This window comes from Notechis scutatus, chromosome 2 (assembly GCF_049901735.1).
Source record: "Notechis scutatus isolate UNSWTSFEM ecotype Mainland chromosome 2, rNotScu1.2, whole genome shotgun sequence".
Taxonomy (NCBI): Eukaryota; Metazoa; Chordata; class Lepidosauria; order Squamata; family Elapidae; genus Notechis; species Notechis scutatus.
The window spans coordinates 227,583,062-227,608,991 of record NC_142010.1 but is presented as its reverse complement, the minus strand read 5'-3'; the positions used below and the strand labels follow the sequence as shown (position 1 = coordinate 227,608,991).

The window sequence follows — 25,930 nt, the reverse complement described above, 5'->3', positions numbered from 1 at the left end:
CTTGTAGATAGTCTGCTTCTTTCTTTCCATCATCTGTTGACAGATTCAATAGGTTAGATTTATGTCATGTCATTTATTTCTTGATCCCAACAATCATTTTTAGCCAGACCTTTCAAATGTATGATCAGTGTATTCTGTAGATCACGTGACCCATCCTTATGTTTCTGTGGTTAAGATTTGAAAAGTCACCATCACTTCTACATTATTTCTAGCGTATGTTCTTAAAAATTCACTGGAAAAATATTGCAATTGAAAAAAGTTTCTGATGATGATAGAAAAAAATAATTTCAAATATACATAAGTCTAAATGCTTTTATTTATTTGTTTGTTTGTTTTGTTTTGTTTGTTTTGCAGTTTTTTACTGTAATTTTTATTGCAGATACCAAGAATGTTAGTGTGTCCTCCTTTTCTTCCCTTCCTTTTCCAATTTCCCACGCCCTCTTTTCCCTGTTTCACTATCTCACTCTAACCGAGTACAAAGGATTCACTACAAGTCATGTAGCCTGTTCTAGCAGAAGTCTGACAGACACACAGCCTACTTTTGTACATCCAGGTGAGTGGAAAGGGAGGGCGCTTCTGAAATATTTTGTGGAGAAATTCAAAGATCTTGTCAACTGCATTTAGCTTGGTGGGCCCCAAATGCTATTCTTTCTAAAGTCTTTTTGTTTGTGTTTTTTTTTTAATTTTAATGAAAGAAAACTTTGTGTTTTGTGAAGGTTAGAAAATGTCAGAAACTTAGATAATTTTCAAAACTGGGACCAGAACTATGCATCAGACCAAATGACCCATAAGTGGCACTCCAACTGAGCTTTGGGGCAGCGGTACCTTAAACAAATCTTTTCATAGTTTATCCGTTTACTTTTTCAAAGGAGGCTTGTCTCCTTTGGAAAATAATGATTTTCTGAAGCCACTACATATAAACATCATCAACATTTCTGTCTTGTGTTCAGGAAAAGAAAAAAAACTACACATAGACACATTTCCTGAATTTTGAAACCACTGGGTAATAAAAACAAGAGGTTATTTGAGGGCATTAGATGATTTCTTCACAATGGCATTCAAAATGCTGACAATTAATTGGGGATTGGCCAACAATAAAATTGTTAATAAAATCTGACCTCTGGGAAAGAGCAGTTACATATGATAGGCTGCAAGTATAGCTATCTTTTAGGTCCATATATACTTAGTAGGTTGTGGACATATATTCATCTATATGGAAGATCCTATTGAAATCCAGGAAATATATTGTACAAGCACATAAACTGGTTTATACTCCATATCTTTCAAATTGTTATAAATTCTTGCTAAAATATATTTTGGGAAATTGGAAACTTTCATGCTAGCCTACTTAATTCTGTTTTGCATGATTTTAATACAAACTTCTTTGAAGTTTCTTTCATATTAAAAAAATGACAAAATATATTTTTGATACACTAGTAAGTAAACAGATTTCATGCAACGGTTCCCCTAAGTATAATAAAAGACCATCAGTATTTTTAAGTACCCCACCTTTTCAGACCCACCCCACCCAGAAACAAAAAAACAGAAGAAAGAAACCAGTGGTGGGATTCAAATTTTTTTACTACCAGTTCTGTGGGCATGGCTTGGTAGGTGTGGCAGGGGAAGGATCCTGTAAAATCTCCAGTCAGAGGTGGTATTTGCTGGTTCTCCGAACTACTCAAAATTTCCACTACCGGTTCTCCAGAATTGGTCAGAACCTGCTGAATACCTCCTCTGGAAGAAACATAACATGCCTAAATTTTCCAATAAGAAAAACAAAACAAAGCAAGCAAACAAACAAAAAATCCAAAAAATATCTTTGCTGTTTCTGTATTTATATGCATATATCAGAAGTGGTATTCAGCAGGTTCTGACCAGTTCTGGAGAACCGGTAGCAGAAATTTTGATTAGTCCGGAGAACCGGCAAATACCACCTCTGACTGGCCCACCCCCGTCTATCCCTGCCTCCCGAGTCCCAGCTGATCAGCTGGGTCTTCTTTTGTTGCCCTGCACAGGAAACGGAGCTGGAAAGCAGGTTAATGGAGTGGGGAGGGAATGGAATTTTGCAGTATCCTTCCCCTGCTACAGCCACCAAGCCACGCCATGCCCACCAAGCCATGCCCATCACTGGCATATGCGTGTGTTTTTCAAACTCAACAACTTTAAAATGTGTGAACTTAAACTCCCAGAATTCCCCAAGCAGCCTGGGGGATAGTCTAAACCAGGGCTATCAAACTCGCGGCCTGCAGTCCACGCCCAATTTAACGAAGAGGGAAAAGTCCCAATACATCACATGACACCACTGTGACAACATGAGTTTGACACCCCTGGTCTCAAAACAAAATAAATGTTTTCTAGCATACTTTTAGTCAACTGTTCTGATTTTGCATCTCTCTGAATTTCTAATCAATATGTCCATTCTGGAAATCACAAGGTTAAAGAAAGCTGTGATAAGCATTTTGAGTTGGATCTGTTTTATAAAGGCAATTTGGAATGTTTAAAGTGTGAGGAAATTTCTGGAGGCATATGGGGCAAATTATTCCTTTATGCTTTTTTATGTATTTTGATATTGTCCTTAGTTTCTGAACTACATAGTGATTCTATTGAGCTACAATATTAAGCAATTCACTTTTTAATTATTATTTTTTTAATATAGTCTTTGGGCAGTCTAAGGACTAATCTAAATATGTTCATTATCATAATGGTATTAACATACAAATTCTTTTCTGGCAATTTTTTTTAGCACAACTAATTTCCCAAAAATCAATTTAAAAAGAACAGAAGGATTTGCTTCAATTTTCTTGCAAAATAAGCAAAATAGAATGGAAATGTCAGCCATAAGAATTTATTCTGTCTTAACCAGCAAATCATTAATGAGTCACTTGCTTGTTACCAGTTTGTTTTTATTCTCTATTGCTGTGGGCTTTTCTTATTATTTTTTACTTTCTCAGAAGAAATATAAAGTACTGCCACTGGGCTATTTCATAACATCAGTAAAATAACTGCAGAGAAGAGTGTTCTTGGGTAGTGTGACAAAGGAGATGAAAAATCCAATTAACAATCAGTTCTGATGCTCTCACTCATTTTTGTTCCTGTAAGTTCAACAACTACTTTGCATGATTTTTTTTTAAGAAAAACCTTTCTCCACCTAAAGTAGAAGTTTCAGTGAGCTTTCCTTGTGCATGTTTATTTATTTTTATTTTTTTATTTATTTATTTGATTTGCCAATTGTTTACAAGATAATAAGTATAAGTGTATACATAGTTGTGAATACATGAAATGGGTACATATAAGAAAAATAAAAGAAGAATAAGAGAAACAATAGGACAGGGACAGTAGGCACGTTGGTGCGCTTATGCACGCCCCTACAGACCTCTTAGGAAAGGGGTGAGGTCAATAGTAGACAGTCTAAGGTTAAAGTTTTTGGGGTTTGGGGAAGAAACTACAGAGTCGGGTAGAGTATTCCAGACATTGACCACTCTGTTGCTGAAGTCGTATTTCCTGCAATCAAGTTTGGTGCGGTTAACCTTGAGTTTGTATCTATTGTGTGCTCTTGTGTTGTTATGGTTGAAGCTGAAGTATTCATTGACAGGTAGGACATTGCAATGTATGATTTTATATACCATGCTTAAATCAGACCGAAGACGGCGTAATTCAAGGTTTTCTAGTTCTAGAATTTCAAGTCTGGTGGCATAAGGTATTCTACAATGAGTAGAGGAGTGGAGAACTCTTCTTGTGAAATATTTCTGGACTTTCTCAATTGTGCTAATATCAGATACGTAATGTGGGTTCCAGACTGATGAACTGTATTCGAGTATTGGTCTAGCAAATGTAAATATTAAATATTCTGAGAATCATTGGAGTGAGCCCAGTGGGGATGGAGCAATTCACTCTATGGCTGCCATAGAATTGGCTCTATGTGTGGCTGCTTACAGATGAGAAGATTGAAAGAGAACATAGATTTGAGTTTAAAGAGTCATTCTTTTTGGAAAGAGTTAGCATACATTAAATATAAATCTCACACTAAGGAAAACAGTAATTCAGACTGGATCTACACATTATGTCAACTTCCTCACTCTAGAAACACATGCTAATCTGCCTGAGGTCCTCCACCCCCACTGAAAATAACTCTGACCGCTTTTAGCAAACATTTGATTACTGGCCATTGCACTTATGGTATGTTGGTTGAGGACGATGAATATTGTTTAGATAAGCAAGAAAAGTCAACTTGAGCCTTTTTCCATAAACATTATGAAGATAATTAGAAAGGGTTAAGATTGAGTTTGGTAGTAAACTAGGGTTGTGAAGTTGACAAGAGACAAGAAGGTAAAGAAAGGTATTATTTCCACTCTCAAGGATTGCGTGGTCAGAATTTCACATAGTAGCTACTGGAGCTTGCAACTTTATTGCTACTGATTGCCCTAACAGGTGGTTATTTTTCTAGCATTTCCAACTTTTCCTGTAGTTATGTGCTTCAAGCTTAATTTCTAAGTTATGTATTATTTATCATATGATTACTGAGTAGGAACCACATTTTAGAAAATTACCATTATCTCTGTGTTTCTCAGATGAAAGGGCTTCCAGTGTAGATTCTGTCAAGATAACCCAGATATCTGCTGAACTTGCTGTCAAGCTGCTGATAACCCAAAATAGGGTAAAATCGAATGAAGTAGTTTCACTGTTGGAACTCTATCATTTGGTGGAACAGATTTCTCATTCATATGAAAAATGTTCGGTCCAGAAGATCCAGAAGCAGATAATGAAAACCAACATTACAGAGTTTACTGTGAGTCATATTCATGTTGCTTCAAGTAAACTAAACAGTCCTTTTTGAAACCATTTCCTGTTTTGTTAATTCAGGATTCTGACAGGATAATTAAAGTTTTTCCAGCTATACCTCACTCTAGGCTAAAATAGTATTGGTATTGTTTTTACAAACATAGGCATACTTTGAAGATATCGCGAGTTTAATTCCAAACCACCAAATAAAACAGGCATCATAATAAAGTGAGTCACAGTTTTTTGGGGTTTCCCAGGACATATAAAAATTATGTTTACACTACTGTAAAGTGAGTAACACTGTTAAGTGAGTAATATTATCTTGTCTAAAAGAAATGTACATATCTTAATTAAAACAGTATTGATAAAATGCTAATTATTATCTGATTAATTAAAAGAAAAAAATTGAAAAATTGCAAGAATTATCAAAATTACAGAGAAATGAAAATTATAGCACCAATAGATGTGCTCAACAAAGGGCTACCATTTGTAAAAAATATATATATAACAACCCCCCCCAATATCTGGGAAATGCAATAAAGCAAAGTGCCCAAGGTATTTCTGTATTTTGATTTATAAAGCATAGAGCTGTCGATATTTATTTACTTACTTATCAATATAGCTGCCCATTTCACCCAAAGTGACTCTGGGAAGCATACAATAAATGCATTTACCTGAGATTCAAATGTATGATTTATTTTATGCATAACATTAGAGTACTTAAAAGGAGTGGATGATCACATTTATTTGACCTTGCCCTTCCTGTTTGGTTTTTTGCAAACAGTTGCATTACATAACAAGTGAGTCTGTTCTCATGAAAGTTCATTATGAACATTGCAGGAGGCTGTTGAAAGATATTTTAATACAGTTGTTTTTTTTAAAAAAATAAGTTAATGTCTCTATATATTGGACTATTCCTATCCCTGTTGGCTGGGACTAATTAACCACTGTTGTATGGTGAACTACACATTAGTGTGTGCTAATGTTTGCTTGAGTGATATTTCATATTCACAAAATTATGCTAACATGCCACATATTTATGTAGGAAGAGGTTAATTTTACAATATATTTATAGGTAATGCATTTAAAAGTGTGCACCTTTGTTTGATGTTTTACCATTAATAAATAGGTTGTTCATATACCTCCCCTTTTTTTTAACAAAGAAGTGATACCTCCGGCCAATTCAATAGATTGTCATATTTATGTTCTAGTTGTGCTCTTCACAGATATGTGACAAGAAAATCCTAGATCTTAATTGAATTTTCATACGTACAAGTTGAAAAAGCTCCCCCTCACTCTGACTGTAGCAAAACAATCTGTGTATAGGTAGAAAAAAAGAATGAATAAAACAGAGAAGGGGAGAGAAGAAGATGTGGGCCACCCTTTTCTCTGTATAATCTCATAGGCTTTGTGGGGGCGCTAAAGAAAACCATGGAACACTCTTTTTGATGTGTGCTTTTCTTTTTTCTCCTGTCACCTCTCTTTACCTCATTCTCACTCATTTTCATACTATCAGGTGTTTTGGTGTGTGTGTATGTTGTTTTGTTTTTTGTTTTGCTTCTAAGCCATAGAGCAGGGGTCTCCAAACTTGGCAACTTTAAGACTTGTGGACTTCAATTCCCAGAATTCTCCAGCCAGCATAGGAGACTTCTGCCATAGAGGTTTGCATTGTTGCTTTCTCCCCAGAGTTCTGACTTGATCAGTTAAAATAATTCGCTCAAGCCATTACACAGACTACCTTCCCATCACTACCTCTATCTAATTATGTGAGATATATTCTAGACCAACCTTTCTCAATTTTTTCACCCTGGAGGAACTCTTGAAATCATTTTCTATTCTTGGGGAACCATGGCATAAAAATTGTTATCTTTAAAGGTAGCACTGCACAGTGCACAACATTCAAAAAGTGATTTTATTTTTAGTTTTTGCTTTATGCTCTCTCCAGGAACCCTTGGTGGAACAATAGGCTACAGCTGAGTAGCAATGCACAGAAATTACAATACAAGTGCTATCATGCTGCAAATTTCAAAAATAATGATGCTCCCCCCTCCACAATTCTCACAAAAACCCTAGAGCCTTTCACAGAACCCTTGTTAGATATTTTAGTATTTTTAGTATTTATTTGATTTGTCAATTGCTTACAAGATACAGGTATAAGAATAAACATAGTTTTGAATACATAAGATAGATACTTATAAGAAAAGTAAAAAGAAACAATAGGACAGGGATGATAGGCACGATTGGTGCGCTTATGCACATCCCCTACAGGGGATACAGCCTCATAGGAAGGGGGTGATGTCAATAGTAGACAGTCTGAAAACTTCCGGTTGCAAGGCTTCGGCGGCAGCAGGAATCCGCTTCTCTGCGGGTCCCTGCTGCGCTTGCCGCTGAGGTACCCCTGATCCAACTGGATTTGGGGGTTGTCGCTACCCCGAAGGGGCAGCGGAAGACAGAGGAGATCCGGGCAGGGGTCTGGGGATATCGCACCCCCCTTCCCCAGACGGCTAGACTCCTTTTTCCTGAGGCGGTGGAGCGTCTGTCAGAAATGGCAGCCACAAAGGAATCTTCAACCGGATAAGACTGGGCAGGAGGAAGAACCAGAAGGAGAAGTTTTCTTGGCTGAACCGGGACATTAAGTTACTTTTAAAACACCCTGGAAACTTGACTTTTGGATTGATACATTTGTTTCCAAAAGATTGTTACAGCGGCGAAAGTGCTGAAGGAAAGTTCACTCCCCTTCCTTACGGAGAAAGCAAATGAGCACAGAAAAACCTGCTTCTTTAAGGTAAAAACAAGCTGTTTGTTATAAGTGGGAAGGAGAGGAACAAAAAAAAATCTTTAAAAATTTGTTGGAGGAGACGCCTTGAAGATTATAAGACCAGCAACTAATTGTAATACGGCTTTAAAATATATTTGGGGTTTTGCTCCAGGAGGAAAAATTGCAAAGAGAAGAAGAGGAAATAATTTCTGTCTGCTTGGAGTGTTTGATAACTTTGACTTTTGGAAAATACTTTAAGATTAAAAACATCTGGGTTGTTTTTAAAAAATTTACAATTGCACCATCTGTGGATGAACTAAAAATGGAATATGAAAAATTAAAAGAAAGAGAACAAAATGGCAAGGATTCTTTGGGAGCTGTCTTCCACTTTTTAGAAATGGCAGTTTCTACGTACCAGCAAATACTTGAGGAAGAAGGAGAAGGAGAAGAAGAAGAAGAAAAGGAAGAAGCCATTTTTAATAGACAAAAAAGTTTGATTAAGAAAGAAAATAGGAAGAGAGGAAGGAAAAATGAGAATTTAAGATTTAATAAAACAACCAAGAAAAAGAAAAATAAGGTGAAAAAAGGTACAATGTTAGAAAGCAATTGAAAAGAGAATTACAACAGAGAGGGGAAGCAAAAAAGGTGGAGGTTAGGAGAGGGGGGGGGCAAAAAGACCAGACTGGAGAAGCAGATTTTTTTTAGAGACAAAGGATAAAGGATAGTGTATAATTAAAGAAAGATTCTGCAAGAGTACATAAGATAGTATTGTAGTATTTGCATTTGAAATAGAATATTATAAGATTTAATAAAATATTAAAATATTAAAATGTTTAATAATGATAGATCTCAATATTTAATAAAATATTAAAGAGAATGTGTAAAATGATTAATGTTTAGTTATAGTTTAATTTGTTATTGTCTTAATGTTATTATAAATTTATTATTTCATTTTCTTATTTTAAAATAATGTATTAATTAGAATTAGAACTAGAATGGAAATTATATACTTAACTATATTATAAGTTTATTATTCTTTTATTTCAAAATGCAACATGTAGAATGTACTAAGCAGAATCAGGATGGAAATTATGTACTATTTTAAGTGTTACTTTAGGGGAAAGATAGAAAGAAAAAAAAAAAAAAAAAAAAAAAAAAAAAAAAAAAAAAAAAAAAAAAAAAAAAAAAAAAAAAAAAAAAAAAAAAAAAAATAGATTGCCTTTCAGAAAGGCCATGGTGAGGACCAACCATATGTCAGAGGACTGTTTGAGAGGGCAGATACCACAATGCAAAAGACATACTTCCAGGTTTCCATCACGTAGATGGGAAAAAACTTGAAGCATGTCCACCCTGTTGAAGTATGTGGGACAGGCAGATAACATTGGACAGGTACAATCCAACAAACAACTCAGTTCTCTTTCGTGTAAAGCTAATTAAGTGAACCAAAACCTTGAATTGGAGCCAGAAGCATACAGAAAGCCATTGCTGCTCTCACAGTAGTGATGTCACTATGCCACAGTGTTCTAAACAGTTGTAGCTTCTGGATGGTTTTCCTGAGAGCCCCGTCTACAGCACATTGTATAGTCCACTGAGGAGTTAACTAGGGTGTGAGTGACAGTGAATAGGGCCTTCTAATCCAGGTATAGATGCAAGTAGCACACAGGACAAAATCCTTGCAAAGACAAACTAACACCTGCTCTTGAAGCAGGAGCTGTGAGTCCAGGAAGATCCCCAAATTCTGTACTAATGGGGCAGTGCAATCCATCCAGAACCAAAACTCTCCAAAATCCAGGAGATCCCAAAACTACAACCACTTGATTTTTGCACAGTTGAGCCTGAAAAATAATACAGAATATTGATAACATGTAATAGTAAAGCCTATTGGAATCCATTTGATTAAGCTAAATGCAAATCAAAATATTCAGTAGGATCAAACCGTTCTTCTGTAACCAAGGCGCCTATCCCACAGTCTAGAACCCAGAACTCACAAGTTATTGCCAGCTGCACCTGTCAGATTGGGGCTCAAACTTTGCAATATATGTGACAGGGAAGCATAAGAAGTTAAAGATCAAAAGAAGAACTCTTTATCTTGATTGCAGGAACATTTGACTGTAATAGAACACCAGATGCCTCTGGAAAAAGATTAAATAGAAAAGTTTCAGCTCTAATAACCAAATTAGGAACTAAAATTAGGAAGATTGATTGATAAGATTCATAGGCAGCTTCATAGACCCGAAATCCCCCAAGGCAGCAACAACACTTAAAACATTAAAATACAAAGCTATCTATACTGGCAGTGCATAGAATATGCGAGCTATTACTCTGGAGATGTCCATGTTACAAAGTGGCTGGGTGACACTATCAGCTGCTAATAAGGATGGTTCTACATCAAAATGATAAAAAGTAAACTCAAATTAATAATTAAAATTGAATAACAATATACAGAGATGTCCATCAAGTCCAACTCAGAGCAAAGCCAAGGTGAATAGACCCAAGCCTGCTTGAAAGCTAGAATGTACCATGTTTCTCACAAAATAAAGCTGGGCCTTTTTTTTTTTTTTTTGAGCCCTGAAAAGACGGCCTAGCCATCTTAATTTCTTAATTTCTTCCCCCACCTAGAGCGGCCCATATGCACATACCTCTCCACAAGGCTGTTTCTATCGGCCGATGAAAGCTCCCCGAAGGTAGAGTCCCCAGCCGCTTCGGGGTGAGGCATGGCTGCCCCTGTCCCCTCGCCATTTGGCTTTCGGGCGATGGAAGCTCCCCAAGGGCAGTCACCAGCCACTTCAATCGGCCAGTAGAAGTGGCCTTGCGGTGAGGGGAGTGTGTGTGTGTGCGCTCGCCCCGAGGCCGCTTTTGCCGGCCGATTGAAGTGGCTAGTGACTGCCCTTGGGGAGCTTCCATCGCCCGAAAGACACTGCCTAATGGCGAGGGGACATGGGCAGCCACACCTCGCCCCAAAGTGGCTGGGGACTCTGCCTTCGGGGAGCTTTTGTCGGCCGATAAAAACGGCCTCGCAGAGAGGGGAGTGTGTGTGTGTGCGCTTGCCCTGAGGCCGCTTCTACCGGCCGATCAAAGTGGCTGGTGACTGCCCTTGGGGAGCTTCCATTGCCTGAAAGACACTGCCTAATGGCAAGGGGACACGGGCAGCCATGCCTCACCCCAAAGCAGCTGGGGACTCTGCCTTCAGGGAGCTTCTATCGGCTAATGTTCTATCAGTAGATCGGGGTATTCTAGCCTAGGCTACCTGCAGGGCACTCCTAAAGGCAAGTTTTCTCCCCACCCACCCCTGCCCTTCCCCCCCATTTCTCTTCACCTTATGTAGTTCTAACGAACGATGTGAGAAATGGCGGGGAAACGCATGGATTAAATAGGCCTAAATTTTGGGGGTGGGGCTTAATTTCACCTCATGCCTAGAAATCATGCTGGGCCTTCCTATTGGTGGAGGCCGTATTGTTGGAGAAACACGGTAGAAGCTTGACAGATGTCACTTAGAGTTCCATAAAATTGGGGGCCAAGACATTACTGATCCAACCCTATGCCTTATATTCACTAGTGTAACCTAATTCCAAGGATGTGGAATGTTGTCTATCAAGAGAAAGTTTCCCTCCTTGGAGCTTCCAAGAAGCATTGCAAGACATAGATTTTCTACCTCTTGGCTGATTTATGTGCTGCTTGTCCATTAATTATTTGGTAAAGCAGTTCAGGAAAGTGGTTCAAAGTATGGACCGGCCTCAGGGTTGACTTAGCCTTCCATCCTTCTGGGGTCAGTAAAATGAGGACCCAAACTGTTGGAGGCAATATGCAAATAATGCTTTACCTTGTAAACTATCCAGAGAATCCTGTAAAACGCTATGGGGCTGTAGACTAAATGCTATTGCTATTTAAATATATATTTAAATAAACTGAAATATAGAAACAACAAAGTATCAATCTGCTGAACACATAATCAATCTTTTATTATAGGTAATGTATTTCTTACACCCTTTAATTTTTTTCCACTTGGATTTTTAACCTAATTTATTTTAAAAAAACACTTTGTTCTTACGACTGCATTTACATTTGAAAGAGAATGAATTTATTTACAACCCTGTTTGTTAAGAAGTCCTGGAGGCAGTCTACGTGAGTAAGTTCATGTGTATTCTTATAAATCTTATGTTTCCCAGACACAAATTAAGAGCAGGCAATGCATGAATACCATGCTTGAAGGGTCTCCATCTAGTGTTTCTTATTGACTCATTTCAGAATATGATGGTTTGGTTTTGATCCACTTTTTTAAGGTAGCTGGGTTTGATTTACATTATGATAAGATATCTTAATGTGTTCTTTGGATATTTATTAACTCTGGTTTTGTTTTCATCCATAATGTTGCTCAAGTCTTGTTTTGCAGCAAATTGGAGTCATGTCTAAAGCATAAACAGATTGCACAGTAAGCTGAGTAGACTTTATAAATAACGTGAATAATAGCAATAGCATTTAGACTTATATACCACTTCACAGTGCTTTATAGCCCTCTCTAAGCTGTTTACGGAGTCAGCATAGTGCCCCCAACAATCTGGGTCCTCATTTTACCAACATCAAAAGGATAGAAGGTCAAGTCAACCTTGAGCCTGGTGAGACTCAAACTGCCAAATTGCAGGCAGCCGGCAGGCAGCAGAAGTAGCCTGTAGTAGTGCATTCTAATCACTGTACCACCATATGAATGAATTTCTATCACTGCATTAATACAGGAATAATGTGGTAAATATAATTCTACTGAACAACGTACAATAGGTGTGCCTGTATCTATTCAGCATATACTAAAAGCCAATCTGATCTAAAGATGTAGGTACCATTGCTAGAAAGAAGAGATTCTGAGTTCAAGTCCTGCCTTAGCCATGAAAGCAGCTGGGTGACTTTGAGCCAGTCACTCTCTCAATCCAACTCCCCTCACAGGGTTGTTGCTGTGGGGAAAATAGGAGGAGGAAAGTATGTTGGATATGTTTGCTGCCATGTATTTGTAAAAATAATATAGGTGGAATACAAATTAATTAATTAATTAAACAAACAAACATCTGGCCAGGCCTCCATTAAGGCTTCTGTCTCTTAAAAGCTTTTTGAGCCAATAGAGGAAGAGATGCAAATGTTTCAGTGCTACTCTGGCAAACAGAGTAACTGATGGATCCAATCCACTGGTTGTTTATTGCAAGCTGAATGAAAGAAACAGCACCAAATATTTAGGAGAGAGTGGGTGTTTTTTCCGAGCAGAACAAGCACAAAGTGGATAGTCTGGTTTTTAAATAAAATAAATAGAATAGAATACTTTATTGGCTAAGTGTGATTGGACACACAAGGAATTTGTTTTGGTGTAAATAAATACTCTCAGTATGCATAAAAGAAAAGATACATTCAAGAATCATAATGTACAACACTTAATGATAGTTATAGGGTACAATCAGCAATCAAATCAAATCAAAAAGAGGTGTCACTCTTTATTCAATGTAAGAAAGATATGGGGAGACTATTAAAAACAAATGTCTATGGAGATTCTCAATCACCCAGCTCATGGTTGCCACAAGGGGGCTTTTTCAATAAGCCAGTTGACTTTGTTTTTCAACAAACAAAACCCAGTTGCCTTTTGCAAATGTACCTTTGGGTATTAAAAACAAAGCTCTCTTTTTATAAACCTAGAAAGTATAAGAAAAGGTAAATCAGACCAATATTTGTATAAGGCGTATTTGAAGACTTAATTCTTTTTAATCTACTTTATGTGGTTAGAGAGGAAGCAGGCAGACCCATCTTCATTCAACTATTGTTGAGTCCTGAGAAGCATAGCCAAGTGCAGGAAGTGTAATCCATTACAAGGATATATGAAATATGTCTTATTTTCTTCCTATATGACCTTTGAATTATAGCTCAAAATATACAGTATACCGTAGATCAAACCTAAGCATTCAATGGATTTTTCATTTTTCTTATTACTGAACACTGTTTTTTGTACCTGAAACACACTGAAATCACATGTATTTAAATATATCATTTAGAAGAGGAAAACACAGTTACAATTATATTAAAATAATGCAGTATTAGAAACAGGAGGATTATTTAAGAAGATTATGTTTCTATTACAAGAAAAACAATGCAGACCAGAAGTATGCATCACAAATTTGCACACTTATGGGCAGAGCAAGTTTAATATTCTGTTCTGCCTATTCAAAAGCGAAATCATGCCTGCTATTCTCAGCACTCTGTTTGACAACAGATGGGCAGATGAGTAGAAGTCTTCACTGCCCTTGCTGTTATTATCCAGCTAATTCTTTGAGAGGGAGGGATGATCTTTCCTATTGTGAACAATGGAAAAGCTTGTGTCCATTCTCATGTTAGTAGAAATGTTATTGGCAGTTAGGGGTTGATTATTGATTGAAATGGGTTGATTACTCAGTGAATATTCATTTCTGCCTTAATCCCCACCAACATAGTTTCTTTTAAAATTCTCATTGTACTCAACAGGAAGGCTGGAATGTGACTGTGATACCAAATCCTCACTCTAGTACCAGAGATCTCCTTATGATCCTGGAAAGAAACTCTGACACAGCCAATGGATCTTGAGTTCGGTTATTTCTCTCCCTCCCTGTATCCCTCCCTCTCTCTTTCTCTCTCACACACACACACTTATTTCACTGATCTCAAGCAGCAGGATATCTTCGACTTAATTACTAGCATTTGGGCATAACATGATTTTACAAGAATAACAGCATTTCCCTCAAAGGCATAATTTCCTTGGAAAGTGTGTGTGTGTGTGTGTGTGTGTGTGTGTGTATCACAGGATAGATAAATATTGGTTTTGACTGTTAGCCTCCTTGCTCCTGTTCCTAATTCAATAGCAGGAACCCATGAGTCATCAGATACCAGTTTTAACCTGAAAGCCTCTATGAAGTGCTTTTTCCTTAGAAAACCACAACCTGATACTGTGCAGGGGCATGTCATGTCCGCTGATTGAACTAGGAAGATGATTTATAAAAATACAGGAATATGCACAGGTTACATCTATCACTGCACATAGTCCTGATGCATTGGTCTTTCTTTAAATGCCTTTTATGAAAGATCCTGTACATGTTGCAGTAGATCACCATCGAGGGATACACTAAAAGCTAGTTATGGAAGTGACTGTTAGATAAGTTAGCTGACTTTTAAGCAAGTTGTACCTGAAAAATCAATGTGTTAATCTATGTTTATAAATCTTGGACAGTTAGACCATATTGCATCTGGACAACTGAACATGGGAACAACTTCTCTATCTTGTTAAGGGATTCATTACTGAGTGGAGAATAACTACATGTGATAGTGTTGAGTAAGTGATAGCATTGAGTCAGCTGAAAAAACACATGGAATTTTTAAGGCCTGCCAATGTGCTTACAGATTTAATTGGGAGAAAACTATCAAAGTGAACAAGCAAAAGTAAAATCTTCCTGGTTTGCAGTTAGTACTTACTTATATAACTGAACTATTATATGTAGGGTATTATAACTACCTTATTATACTAGAGATGATGGACATGTTAGATCTTGAGAAAAAGCAACTAATCTGGAAAATCTTCTCAGCAAATCATGCTTTTTTGTCACATTATTACAACATGTATCTGTGGCTGTCCTCTGACCGACTACCTGTCTATAAGTCTTTTCAAAGATTTTCAGGCAAAAGTGACAACAGAAGTAGTTATCATCAGTTGACCATCAGAAGCTAAACAGGGTATGGAGAGGCTATATTGGATTTAAAGCAGTGACCCAGAATCTGAGCCTTTGATCTGTAGTTATATAGATAATACTATATGACTCCAGCAGGTTTAGGTGAGAATATGATGATAAACTCATTGCTTTCTGAGTAGCTGGTGTGTGTGTGCATGCACACGTACACATGCACACGCCCATGCATATGTGAGCACACACACACACACACACACACACACACACACACTGGATGTAGTCTGATCTGGTATAAATACAAGGAACTGGCCTTCAGCCCTTTGCTTGTCAACAGAGGCATGCCTCTTGCTTAGGCTTTACCTTCTCTGATTTCAGATTGTTCCAGGTCCAGCCACTGACCTCAAAAATCCTGAGCTTGGGAATATGACATACCTCCACGTCTAGACATGAGTACAGCTGCCCGAGACCCTGGTCTGGCACAGTTAAGAGACCTGAGTTTTATATCTTCTCTTAGTGAATTTGGATTAGATCAAGCCAATAATATCTAATCACTAGTCCAAGAAATTCACAGTGGCATGTGCTGCAAAATAATATCAGAATAATTTTCAGCATGCAAATCATTTCTGATCTTCTCATCCTACATAACAATAAGTGTCAGTAATTAAGTCTAGCTCCCAGGCTTAGCTGAAATTAAGTGATTTGTCTAGAGATAGCCAATATGTTCATGGTTGAAATGGAATGGATTCCTCATCTCCTCAGAGCAAGTCAACTTCTAGATAAACTTTAGCCAAGAACAACATGTTCCAAATATCCACATTGTTATACTGGGACCAGGAGCAGATTTAGATGGTGTTGATTTATTCAACTTTTCATGAGCAAAATGTCCATTTCACAGCTTTGATACATCACCTGCACATATGATTTATTTCTGTCAGTTAAACACTACATAGCTGTATGCAAGGATCTGATCATAGTTATTTAGAGGTACGTGGTTCAGGAAGGGGTGAGAAATGGGTCCATTTTCTAAATATATATATATTTCAGCCCTGGAAAAAACACATTGGGAGAGAAATGCCAGGAAAATTCAGGAAAAAGGAGGAAGAGGAAAGGGAATATGATATTACTGAAGGAAAAATCAAATACTGTAAATATGATGTCCTTGTTATTTGTCAGGAAAGGATATTATAGCTATACATATTGTTTTCAAAAAAGATTGAACATAAAGAGCAAGCAATTTCTTTTTAATTTAGATCAAAACATACTGCTAGAGGATGACTTAGAACATTATAGAATATGTGCAGATATGTGTAGATGGTAAAAAGATTCTTGAATTTTCTAAGCTATTTCCAGACTTTTACACAGTGCTGCAAAACTCAAGACAGGAAGACAGAAGTCGCATCATAGATGGGACCATCCTTTATCCTGTCTCAAGACTCTTACATAGGAAACACCAAAAAATGTGGTAGTGTTTATTATTTATAATGTAGCAGGCATACAGTATTTGCAGCATTACATAAAAACACAAGTTATGAACTTGCAGTTGGTCTTAGTCTCCTGGCACATGGATATTTTTTGAGGTGAATGAATGTATACCATTGTAACTTAACAGCAGACATGCATAATATGAGGAGTATCTCATAGTTGTTATTCCAGAACCAGCATTGAAAGATGTCTGAATTAATAGTCCTGTGTCATATATTATCAATGATATGATTTAGGGGAGAGTTGGACAATCTCCATTTTTAGAGCTGTAACTGGCCTTCAACAACATGTCTAAAGCCCTCTGTCACGGCTCAGACCAGAGCTCTGACAAAAGCAGTCGGTCTTGCCTTTGGAAGAGAAGATGATAAAGAAAAGACAGAGAGAAGAGAAAAATGGATAGCAGAAAATGAGCAGAGAGTTTTTCTTTATCATTTTAACACCTCAGCTTCTCCACTAAATTTCCCATATTTTTAATTTTTCATTTTATTTTACTAAATTTAGATGCTGCACATACCTCCTATAAGGCAATTCTCGGTGGCTTCACAAAGAGTAAACAGATAAATATAAAAACATGAAAATTTTAAAAGCTAAATAAAAACTAGAACCAAGGAAATAGATGGCACAGGAAGAGACTTTCTTACCCCATCAACCACCTACAGTGGTGAGTGTCTCTTTAGTCTCATTTATTATTTTTATAGATAACTCAAGGTGGAAAACATACCTTACTCCTTCTATTTTCCCCACAAACAACTCTGTGAGGTGGGTTGTGCTATATCTTGGATATTATTGGCTTGATCTAATCCAGAAGACTGACCCAGTCACCCAGCTGGTTTGTATGCTTAAGACAGGACTAGAATTTTCAGTCTTCTGGTTTCTAGCCTGGTGCATTAAACACTAAGCCAAACTGGCTCTTATTTTCCCTCAGCTGCTTGCAAATTCTGTTTCAACAATTGTTCAGTTTAACCTGAAGCTACTATTATTTTCCTTGGTATTGAGGATAGTTATGTGAGCTTTAAATAGTAGAATCTCCAAAATGGGCTTTTAAAAGCAAGCACTATTTATTGTTTTCAAATTCAGGCTGGTTCTTTATTACATGTTTTTTGGCCAAGACAGTCTACCAAAAAGAAGTCTACATAAAGATCCCAGGGCTAAATGCTAACTTGCATATATGAAATAGTTATCAAATGTCCCAGAAAGAGTATTTATATCTCCACTGTTTTAATGAAGAATGTTTATCAGGCTATCTAATGTGGATGATTATGTTTATCCCTTAATGTTAGAGACATACAACCATAAAAGTAAAACAAAATTCTTACCAAGATCCACCCATCATTCTGCCACAGTATCTGGGAGAATAGGCACATTTTCAGTGCATTTTGGAATATCATCAGGGCCTAATATATAGGACTTAATCCACATAGGATATTAATCCTGTTTCATTGGTGCTTCTCATATATTGTTACTGGTCCATATCTTAACAGAAAGAAATTGGGTATGATTATGCATCACAAAACCTAATGGGGGAATAGATACATAAGTTTTTGTGTCTCTGGCATTTCTACCATTAGGCAGAGTGCAGTGACCATGAAAATATCCATTTTGCACTCTTCCTTTGAAGTAGCTTGCTAGCAAAATATTAATTCAACTAATGAAAAGTATTTTTTCCAGTATTTTGTTTGGTTGGGTATTCTCAAGCTTTACCAGTTTTCTTTAGCCCGTGGCTGTTTTCTTTCAATGACCAAACCTATTTTTGAAGTCTGATCTTAGTACATGACGCAAAATTGAGCGCAGTCTTTGACATAAAAAGGTTGTCTCTGATAAGAAGCAGAGGTAACAATAATAATCGTGAGTGTCCTTGGCATATAGGACAGTTGCTTCTAAAATAGCTGCCCAGAAGAGAATAGTGGAATAGCAGTGAAAGTAATTAAAAGATTTTTCTTTCTTTTCAATTTTTTTAAATCTACAAGATGAAATAAAGGGGATATTTCACACACTAAAGATTGAGATCAATGCCAAAAGAAGCATATTAATTTTTGGATGGATATCAAACAAAATATGGCTATCACACCTGGGCAGCAAAAATCCAGACAACCACTAGATTGTGGCAAAGAACTTTTTTCCCCCTTTTTTCTATATAAAGAGTGCCTAGTCCACAAACACAAGGTAAAAGAAATTACATATGTCTGAATGAATATTCTATTATTGGCTGATTACTTTGATCAAACAAAATAAAATTATAATGGAAGGTCTTAATAAAGAACAGAACTCTTTGGTCTTTTCCAAAAGTTGGAACATTGGCTGAAAATAAATTATGTCTTGTGGTATATTAGCACAAAAAGCTGCCATGTGGAAGAAAAGGGAAGAGGGCTGATGCTTATTTAGAAGATTTTTTTCTTAATAAAACAACCAAAATGCTTATAGCAATTTATAAAGATATTAAAGAGACCTTTATAAATGTATTATCTCAGACACTTTTGTGGATCCCAGTTCACTGTATGAGGTGTAAATGGAGATAATGAAAAAAAGGATGAAGAGAAAGGTGAGTAATAACATGTATTTAGAAGTGACCAAATATGAGAGAACACCAGGTGGGAGACAGACAATCTTGAATTGAACAGCTACTTAATACTTTTTGTGTAATAAGAACGCTTGGCCTTTGTTTAATCCTCAAAAATGGTATTAAATCTCCTGAACAATTCTAGTTCAGCAGTTTTGAGAAGGAATTGGTCTTTAATCTCCTTTTCTCAGTCTGATGTCAGTGACAGTTTGTCTTGGGGAGTTAAAATGCTGCTTCTCTGAATTTTGAGTATTGCTATTAGTGGTGTGAGACTGTGCTTGTTTATTGCTTCTCAGGCAATGTCTCTCAATCTCCTCAGCTTTAAGATGTGTGGACTTTGTGCTGGTTGGGGGAATTCTGAGAGTTGACATTCACACATCTTCAAGTTGCCAAAGATGAGAACTACTGCTCTAAGGCATGGGTATTGTGAAATAATCTTTTGAAAATGTTTTCTCTATACCAGTAATGCCTTCCTGGGTAAAGTGTATCATTTTCATGTAGTCGGTTTCAGTTTTCACCCATACTATATAGGGTCCTTCAGAGTTCAGTACTCTCTCCATTCCTGTTTAACATCTACATGAAGCCACTGGGTGGGATCATCCATTAACATGGGATAAAGTATCATCAGTAAGCTGATCATATCCAACTATACACCTCTGCTCCTTCGTGAACTAAGCAATGCTTTTGATGTCCTCTTTTAGAGGCTGTGTGTATGGTGGGGAGTCTAGATGGGGAACCCAGCTCATTCCTGGCATGACAGAGTATTTGTGTTTTGGACCTTCCAGCTCAGGAAATGTACTATCATCGGTGCTGGGAGAGGCTGCATTGCCTCAAATAGACCTGCATGAAATCATGCAGCTTTCTGAACTCACTAGTCCTGCTCAAAGTGGGAGAACATTTATACAGTTGCAAGTTGTGTGCAAGTTACACCCATTCCTTGACTGAAAGGCTCTACTCCTAGTCATTCATGCCCCGGTCAGCTTCCAACCCTAGTTAGAAGTTGTGATATTTTCCCAACAGCCTAAGTTTATCAGTATAAATACATGTCAAGTCCTAAGTTCTTCATAAACAGATATTTTTGAGTACATTATTTCACGCAGTATTAGAACTTTTAAATTATGTTTTTAAAGCACAAGCCTGAATATCAGAGGCCTCTTAAATATTTCAAGCATACAAAGATTGACATGCAATCCTTTTGCTGAAAGAAAATGAGTCTTTTGATCAACTTGTCTCATTTTAATATCATAAGAAATATATTTAACACTGTCTATATCAAATATTTTGAAACAATGAGCTGCTTAATACCATTTTGTATCCAAATATTTTTAAAAATGTACCTATCGATAATTTTTAAACAGAGATGATTGCAAGCTGTCAAATGTCCATGCAAACAGGAATGTAATTTAAATTTCCATCTGCAAATCATCCAATAAGTCTCGCAAATTTAGCGCCAAAAGATAATTTAATTTGTCCAAAAGAAAGCCCAAAGTTTTGCGAAAGAAGTTATACATATTTGTAAAAAGTACAAAGTTTAGGTTCTTTTTTTTGTAATTCTTATTCTGCAATAATCCACATAACCTTTACCATTATTAACATGATTTTTACATTGTCTTTATTTCTAATATTTACTTTTCCCTACTGCATTTTAAGCATCACTTTTATATAGCTTGCCTGGATAATTATTTGGGGTACAATTCACTGGAGATAAGTACAGTGTAAACTCATTTGTTTTTATAACGAACATTTCAGCAAAATGTTAATGGTCTCACTGAAAACAAGAAGCATTAACAATGAATATCATCCTAAGCTGGACTGTACTCTTTACAGGAAAGTCCTCTTTTCTCTTTTGCTCATAAAAACTCGTTTTAGAGTGTAGAATACAGTCTTGCACTCACTAACCTCTTGCTGTTGATTAGATTATGTTGCACAAGTTCAGGCACAAATATTTAATCAGACTTTTCTGCTGCTGCCAACTCTCCGAGTCCTGTTGCTCCATAGCAAGGACTCTAGTGTTCCTGTATTAAACAATCACCTTCCTCAAAAACAAAATGCAATCTATAAACATTCCACCTCATTTCACTTCCAAGCCTTTTGCAATGAAAGCAAAAGCTATCTCTGTTCCCCTCAGTGCTTTATTTAGAAAAGATTAATTCAAAGCTGTGAAATAAAACTGTGTTGAGTGACAGTTCCCAGAAGAACAGCTGCCCACATTAGATTTTCATCATTGCATGGCCAATGAGATCTGCTTCAGGTCAGTTTTTTCCACTGGCACAATGCCTCAAGGAGGATAGATAGGGTTCACCTTCTGACAATTCCCATACGTACCTAGAGTCATCATGAATTAAGAGCTGTGATAGCATCCAAAAGAAGCTACTTACCTCATGATTTGAAGTAAAGTCAGGTTCTTAACTAAAAACCATAGAGATCAATTCATTATTATATTTGAAGAGATGGTATCTGGGATAGTATGTACAACAGCAGAGGTGTCAAACTCTATTTCATTGAGGGTCGCATCAGGGTTGTGTTTAACCTCGGGGGGCTGGAATAAGCATGGCCAGCTTGTCATCACTCATGTTGGGGCAGCCTGTGGTGGCCCGAGCACTCTGCCAGTGAAAGCAGAGCTCGGGAGGGCTGGATAAGGCCCTCCCAAGCGCCGTTTTCACTGGCAGAGGCTCCATGGGACAGTCCTTCACTGTTTCCAAAGCAGCCCCTAAGGCCAGATCTAAGCACCCTGCTGGTCAGATTCAACCCGTGGGCCTTGAGTTTGATACCCTTGCACTACAGTATTTACTATTGCATATGAGCTATGTCCTGCTATAAAATATGAAAAGATCTGCAGTAATGCAATCTCATTTGAGAACCCTGGTTAGGAGGTGATCTGGATAAATCACATTTGCACTCCTTAATGTTTCATTCTACTTCTTTTCTGGCATTCTTTCCTGCTTCTTGTCTTTTCCCTACCCATGTTTAATTCCCCCCCCCCACACACGCATTTTTTGAGTCACCCATCTCCAAGAGGGACTCTGGGTGTTATACGATAAAATGTTAAAATATAATAACAGCATATAAGAATTTTAAAGAACTAAAGGTTAATGGATGATTGAACCCTCTTGAAAATTAGTTAGAAAGGCAAAGGCAAGGCTCTAAGGGTGCTAACCAGCCCCAAGCCATCCTTTAACTCCTTTTCAGAAGGCCAGGAGAGTAGAGACCTCTAGGGGGAGAGTATTACATAGGGCGGAAGCATTTGAGTATACCACATCTGTATACTCCCTCTTTTCTAGCTTCCCCCATCCTCCATATTTGTTGCAGTTACAATTTGCAGCATTCCTACTCAGTATTGTCTTTAGTCACGTTGACTAAGAATTTTGGAAACTATGATCTTCATAGTTTGGAGACTATTCTATTCATTAGTTCTTCTTATTTTCCTTAATTTGCTTGGTAGAAATCTTGCACTTTTTCTTTTCTTTTCTCTTTTTCTCTGAACTTCTAAAAGAGTTTGGATGTGTTACAGAATAACGTTGCACTTAACGTATTTTCTTTTTTTCACTTTGTCCTCAGCTTCTTTAGGATAAGGAAGAAAATATAATTTCAAGACAAGCCTCTGCCTTCTTTTTATTTCAAAGATGCATTTCAAAGATTCATAGTGCTGATTTTAGGGGCCAAGTCCTAGGTTTATGCCTGGTAATCCTATCTGTATAGTTAGTAGTCTATATATGAGTAGTCCTTGCTTAGTGGCCACAATTGGGACCAATAACTCAGTCATTAATCAAAGTGATCATTAAATAAAACCACAGCTTTAACTTGCTGTCTTACTTCAGCTTTGCTTTGCTTTAGAGATCTGCAAAAGACAAAAAATGGTTGCAAAGTTACTTTTTAATCACTGCTGTAACTATGAGCTGCCACTAAACAAAGCAGCCACTAAAGAAGGACTATCTGTAATAATCTTATGTCACTCTTGGAGTCAACAGATATGCTGACGGAAAATGCAGAATTCCCATACATAAAGGCTACTGCAAAGTTATTATTAGACATTTGTTTTGCAAACTGCAGTGGAACAGATCAAACTTTCCTACCGGAGGCTGGCTGCTTACTGTGCTTAGTCTTCCACTGAGAGAATCCAGAGCCTGCCAATTACATACTAGACAGATGGTCATGTAACACAACTTGGCTACAACCATGAAACTACTTGGTCCCCAGAAGTTCTTGTTCCTGTAAGTGAATAAACATATCATAAAACCAAAGAAACAAACCCTGACACATCACAGAGGCACCTAGCAGGCACTGTTGAAAGGAAATGGTTTCAAAAAAGGTTAGAGCATTTATTCCTAATTAAAATGAAGCATATATATTTTTGTGGTTCTGTATTACAATACAACTGATGTATCAGAAAGCATTGCACTAAGATTAAATTAAATTAATCAGAGCTAGTTTGGTGTAGAGGTGAATGTGCTGGCCTAGAAAGCAAGACACTGAGTTCTAGTTCTTCCTTAGCCATGAAAACTGGCTGGGGGATTTTAAGCCAGTCATTTTCTCCTATCTCAACCTTCCTCAATAGGATGAAGCCTACAAGTATCTGGACATTTTAAAGTTGGATAAATCAAGTATGGATAAATTAAAAATGTGATTAGAAAAGAACATATCCAAAATGTGAGAAAAGTGCCACATTGTTATATGATACACTGCTGGAATTATTGATGGATAGAAGTTGAACTGGACAGTTTGGACCAAAAAGTCAAAAATCTAATGACTATTCACTATATATTACATCCTATATATTACATCACCATAATTATATTGATAGATTATAAGAAAAAAACAGGACAAGTGTTCAATTGGTAGAATTCTTCCCTCTCTCAAATGCTTCTCCTTTCAATAAAGGAGAATATTTGTATCTCAGGGTTGAGATGAGGGGTCCTTGCTGAATTCTGAGCTTGGTTGTTTTCTTGGCGACATTTCATCACCCAAACTAAGTAACATCATCAGTGCTGGGTAATGAAATATCTGCAAGAAAACAACCAAGCTCAGAGACTAGCACCAGAGACCAATAGCAAGGACCCTTCCTTTCTCCTTTCAAATTAAAAGGAAAATTATGAGTACATTGGAGAAACTATCTTTTAAAGGAGAGGGGGACATCCTCAGGCTCCAGAACTTCAAGTAGCTAACCCCATAAAACCATGAGAGTGGTCTCCAGGATGAGTTACCAAATGGTAACTTTTTTTTTAAAAAAAAGTAGAGAACTAAAGAATAATCATACTAGAAATCAGGAGGCTGTGAGTTTGATCCTAGGTAGAGCCTAATATTTGGAATAGATTCTCCTGCTCGAGCAGGGGGTTGGACCAGATGACCTCCAAGTTCCCTTCCAACTCTGTTGTTCTATGTTCTAATTATAATAGGTGTATACCCAATACTTTTGGCAATAAATCTCTAGCCTCTGATTCAAAGACTGAACATGGCCTTTGCCCCAGAGAGATCCACACATCCTCAGTTAGACTACTTAATTATAATTTAACAAGCCTGCAGAACGAACTCTTTGGAATGAGCTACAACTGAACTAACCAGAATTTCCCCAACATTGGATATAGTAGAGAACGTCAGGTCCCTAATAGAATTTCCCAGAATAAATAATGTCAATTTTTGCCTTCCTTTTTTAATGAAGTAGTACTTTTATTACCAGTGCTGTGATTCCATCAGTTTTTCCTACCCTGATAAGTCCTTTGCGTCTAGAGAGAAGCGTAGGGAAAGAATGTAATGGGGAATTAGACAAATGGAAAAAAAAAACAGAAGCAACTTTCCCACCTTTTTTTATTAACTGTCAGATCTGCAGGTCTGTAGCATTAATCTGTCGGTTTACTACATCTTTTTAATGCCAGAGTCTTAGACTTAGCATTAATACTATTATATACTTTTGACCCCCCCCCCGCATCATAGATTAATTGAAACTATTTTACAATAGAAAAAAAAATTCCTCCTCTTCCTTCCCATTCTTTATTATGTCATATAGTGCCCTTTCCCACAATTACCCTTTTTGAAGTAATTGAGTGGGCCATTTTAAACAACCTTAATGTGACTTGGAGTTTGGCTCTAAGTCATGTTTGCATATCTTCCGCCTGTATTATTACGCAGGCAGTTGACCCCGATTTCTGTAAGAGCACTTGACCCCATGTCAGGCAAAAGGGAGAATTCTGCATTCCTCTTGTCTGGGGTGAATAAAATAGAAGTCTCCGTAAGAAAAGCCATCAGATTTCAACCTCGTACTTCTTAATGAGCATTTCTTTTTCTTTTTTGTTAAACACAGGTGCTGTTTTCTTAGAAGGGCATCCTGGTACATCATGTAATCACAACAAAGCAGGCCGTTTCCCAGTTTCGGTACCCTCTGGCAATTTGAGTTTCAAATGTCTAATGTGAAGCAGAGATACTATGAGCAAACAGGGTGACTCACTGTCTGATAGAGAACTCCAGGCCAAGCTGGTAAACAATCTCAACTGGTCCTATCTGGATTTTCAAAGCCTGTAGAATGATTTCACTGAGAGCCTATTTTCTATGGACTCTCGCTGAAAATCCAAATGACTTGATTTTCTAGACCAAACTGTTTTTCACATTAGACTCTGTACTGAATGGCAAAAAAGGTCACTATAAAAGTATCTATTCATTAAAATGCCACAAACATCCTAA

The 25,930-nt window shown here is 37.2% G+C and overlaps 2 long non-coding RNA genes across 2 annotated transcripts; one reads left to right on the top strand and one right to left on the bottom strand.

The window, feature by feature from the left end:
- The first annotated feature begins 4,572 nt into the window (after positions 1-4,572).
- Positions 4,573-25,930, top strand: LOC148132530 (uncharacterized). Its single transcript, XR_015748133.1, has 2 exons — positions 4,573-4,786; positions 25,554-25,930. It is a non-coding gene; the product is annotated as an uncharacterized LOC148132530 (long non-coding RNA).
- LOC148132531 (uncharacterized) lies at positions 9,498-21,866 on the bottom strand. The gene is made up of 3 exons (XR_015748132.1): positions 21,158-21,866; positions 18,018-18,174; positions 9,498-9,669 (listed from the first exon to the last, which is right to left on the bottom strand). It is a non-coding gene; the product is annotated as an uncharacterized LOC148132531 (long non-coding RNA).